The 4,407-nt window shown below is 44.5% G+C and overlaps 1 non-coding gene across 1 annotated transcript; it reads left to right on the forward strand.

Moving 5' to 3' along the window:
- The first annotated feature begins 4,021 nt into the window (after nt 1–4,021).
- TRNAE-UUC (transfer RNA glutamic acid (anticodon UUC)) lies at nt 4,022–4,093 on the forward strand. Its single transcript has one exon. It is a non-coding gene; the product is annotated as a tRNA-Glu (tRNA).
- Nucleotides 4,094–4,407: the final 314 nt, after the last annotated feature.

Here is a 4,407-nt window from a genome sequence, read left to right on the forward strand (position 1 = left end):
GGCCGAGAGTGCCAGGCTGCGACGGCGCAGGCATGGCTGAGAAGAGCTACCCAAGTCCGAGGTCAGGGGCGGCGGCCGGGAGGAGCTACTCCGCGTCCGAGGTCAGGGGCTGCAGCCAAGAGGAGCTACCCCGCATCTGAGGTCAGGGGCGGTGGCCAGGAGGAGCCACACCACGCCCGAGGCCAGGGGCGGCGGCCGGGAGGACCAACCCCACGTCCAAAGAGCGGTGGCTGTGCCGGCGCAGGAGGGCCTAGAGGAGCTAGCCCACGTTGAAGGTCAGGAAGGGCTGCGGTGAGGAGATACCCCTTGTCCAAGGTAAAGAGCAGTGGCTGCGCTTTGCTGGAGCAGCCGTGAAGAGATACCCGATGTCCAAGGTAAGAGAAACCCAAGTAAGATGGTAGGTGTTGCAAGAGGGCATCAGAGGGCAGACACACTGAAACCATACTCACAGAAAACTAGTCAATCTAATCACACTAGGACCACACTCTTGTCCAACTTGATGAAACTAAGCCATGCCCGTGGGGCAACCGAAAATGGGCAGGTCATTGTGGAGAGATCTGACAGAATCTGAATGTTCATGTCCCTCCAAAATTTATCTGCTGATATCTTAATCCCCAAAGGTGATGGTATTAATAGAATATTAATAATATTATTATTTGGGAGGTGATTAGGGCCTTTGGGAGGTGATTAGGTCATGAGCGGGGAGCCCTCATGAATGGGATTAGTGTTCTTATAGAAGAGATCCCACACAGCTTTCTAGTCCCTTTCTGCCATGTGAGTCAACTAGGAAGAGTGCTGTCACCTGGCCCTGCTGGCACTCTGATTTTGACTTCTAGCCTCCAGAACAGTGACTATTAAATTTCTTCTCTTCATAATGCTCTCCAGTCTGTGGAATTTTGCTGTAGCAGCCTGAACACACTGACACTTTAGAGTTGGCAACAGATTTCAAAGATGACACCAAAAGCACGAACAAACAAAGGGTGCGTTGGACTTCATCAAAATTAAAAATGTTGTGCATCAAAGGATGCTGTAAGGAAAGTGAAAAGACAATCTGCAGAATAGGAAAAAAATATTTGTAAATCATACATCTTTGGAAAATTCTTAAAGAGGTGGGAATACCAGACCACCTGACCTGCCTCCTAAGAAATCTGTACGTAGGTCAAAAAACAACACTTAGAACTGGACATGGAACAACAGACTGCTTCCAAATTGGGAAAGGAGTACGTCAAGTCTGTATATTGTCACCCTGCTTATGTAACATATGCAGAGTGCATCATCAGAAATGCTGGCCTGGATGAAGCACAAGCTGGAATCAAAATTGCCAGGAGAAATATCAATAACCTCAGATATGCAGATGACACCACACCTATGGCAAAAAGCGAAGAAGAACTCAATAGCCTCTTGATGAAAGTGAAAGAGGAGAGTGAAAAAGTTGGCTTAAAGCTCAACATTCAGAAAACTAGGATTATAGCATCTGGCCTCATTACTTCATGGCAAATAGATGGGGAAACAATGGAAACAGTGACAGACTTTATTTTTTTGGGCTCCAAAATCACTGCAGATGGTGACTGCAGCCATGAAATTAAAAGATGCTTGCTCCTTGGAAGAAAAGTTATTACCGACCTAGACAGCATATTGAAAAGCAGAGACATTACTTTGCCAACAAAGGTCCGTCTAGTCAAGGCTATGGTTTTTCCAGTAGTCAGGCATGGATGTGAGAGTCTGACTATAAAGAAAGCTGAGCACTGAAGAAGTGACGCTTTTGAACTATGGTGTTGGAGAAGACTCTCAAGAGTCCCTTGGACTGCAAGGAGATCCAACCAGTCCGTCCTAAAGGAAATCAGTCCTGAATATTCATTGGAAGGACTGATGCTGAAGCTGAAACGCCAATACTTTGGCCACCTGATGGAAAGAACTGATTCATTTGAAAAGAGCCTGATGCTGGGAAAGATTGAAGGCAGGAGAAGAAGGGGACGACAGAGGATGAGATGGTTGGATGGCATCACCAACTCAATGGACAGGAGTATGAGTAAACTATGGGAGTTGGTGATGGACAGGGAGGCCTGGCGTGCTGCAAAGAGTTGGACGTGACTGAGCAACTGAACTGAACTGATGAGTCTAATATTCATAATAAAGAATTCTTAAAACTTAATAATCAGATCAGATCAGTCGCTCAGTCGTGTCCGATTCTTTGCTACCCCGTGAATTGCAGCATGCCAGGCCTCCCTGTCCATCACCAACTCCTGGAGTTCACTGAGACTCACATCCATTGAGTCAGTGATGCCATCCAGCCATCTCATCCTCTGTCGTCCCCTTCTCCTCTTGGCCCCAATCCCTCCCAGCATAATTTTAAAAGAGCAAAGAATGTAAATAGACATTTCTCTAGTCTAAAAAGACTGCAGAAAAATGATACATGTATGACCAAAAAGCACATGGATAGATACTCATTGTGCTTAGTCACTCAGTCGTGTCCAACTCTTTGGAAACCTATGGACTATAGCTTGCCAGGCTCCTCTGTCCCTGGGATTTCCCAAGGCAAGAATACTGAAGTGGATTATCATGCCCTTCTCCAAGGGATCTTCCCAACCCAGGTACTGAACCCAGGTCTCCCACGCTGCAGATGGATTCTTTACCATCTGAGCCACCAAGCGAGCCCTAGATGCTCATTACAGAAATGCAAACCAAAACCCCAGTGAGATATCACTTCACATCCACTAGGACAGGTATAACTAGGGGGGAAAATCCAGAGAATTGCAAATATTAGCAACTAAAATCCTCAAACGTTGTTAGTGGGAACAAAAAATGGTGCAGCTGCTATCGAAAACAGTTTGGTATTTCCTTCAAAAGTTAAACATAGGGCTACCATATAATCCCACAATTCCATTCCCAGAGACAACATTCAAGAGAATGGAAAACATATGTTCAAATGAAATTTGCATACAAGTGTGCATTGTACCATTATTCACAGTGAAAACAATTCAAATGTCCATCAACTAATAAGTGGATAAATCAAACCTGGCATATCCATACAACAGCATATTATTCAGCCATAAAAAGGAATGAGGTACTATCACATGGTTCAAATGGATGAACCTTCACAACATGTTAAGTGAAAGATGTTGTCGTTGTTAAGTCACTCAGTCATGTCCAGCCCTCTTGTGACCCCATGGACTGTAGCCTGCCAGATTCCTTGGTCCATGGGATTTCCCAGGCAAGAATGCTGAAGCGGGTTGCCATTTCCTCCTCCAGGGGATTCTTCTGACCCAGGGATCAAACCTGGGTCTCCTGCTTGGCTGGTGGATTCTTTACCATTGCACCACCTGGGAGTGAACAAGTCAGACACAAATCATATTCTATGATTCTGTTCATAGGAAGTACCCAGAATAGGCAAATCCATAGAAACAAGAATCCAATTAGTGGTTTTCAGGGCTGTGGGGAATGGATAACAGAGAATGAGAATGACTGCTTAATGTACAGAATTTTATTTGAAGGGATGAAAAGTTCTGGGATTAGTGGTGATTTTGCACAACGTAGTGAACGCACTAAAAGCCACTGAATTGCAGACTTAAGAATGTTTAAAATTGTGAATTTTATGTGAATTTTACTTTTAACACAAACCAAAGCAAAAAAACAGACAAGATGATATTAAGTGTAGTTTTGCCTAAGTTGGGTTTGAGGTGCCCAGGAAATATCCTAATAGAGACACGTGGTAGATAGCTGGCCAATAAGAGAAGGGAGTTCAGATGATCTAGGCTACAGACACAGATCCGAGAATAGATCTATATATCTAGACTTATTGTTGAAGCCCTAAGAGTAGATGAGTCAGCTGTGGGATCACTTACAGCAAGAAGGGAGGAAGGCTTGCAACAGGACACTGAGGACGAACAACATTCTAAGACGTGAGAACAAGAAGAGGACCATTCAAAGGAGACTGAGAAGGAGGAGGCAGTGTTGTAGGAGGAAGAACCTGGGACAAGGAAACCAAGGAAGAAGGAATTGTTAAAGGCAGTGGTCAGAGAGTTCCCTGGTGGTCTAGTGGTTAGGATTTCACACTTTCACTGCTGTGATCTGGGTTCAATCCCCAGTCAGGGAAGTGAGATCCCACAAGCCGTGTGGCGTAGTCAAAAGGAAAAAAGGTAGTGGTCAGAGGTATTAAATATGAAAGGAGTAAAAAAGTAGATGTAGCTCTATTGGATTGGTGGGGAACAGCTTCAGATAATAGCTGCAGGATGAGATAATCACCTTCACTGGAGAAAGTCATGGAAATGTAAGTTAAACTAAATTAAATGTCATTGTCTACCATTAAAGCAAATGTATGTAAAGGCAATGCCAAAGAATGCTCAAACTACCGCACAATTGCACTCATCTCACACGCTAGTAAAGTAATGCTCAAAATTCTCCAAGCCA

Source organism: Bos javanicus, chromosome 10 (assembly GCF_032452875.1).
Source record: "Bos javanicus breed banteng chromosome 10, ARS-OSU_banteng_1.0, whole genome shotgun sequence".
Taxonomy (NCBI): domain Eukaryota; kingdom Metazoa; phylum Chordata; class Mammalia; order Artiodactyla; family Bovidae; genus Bos; species Bos javanicus.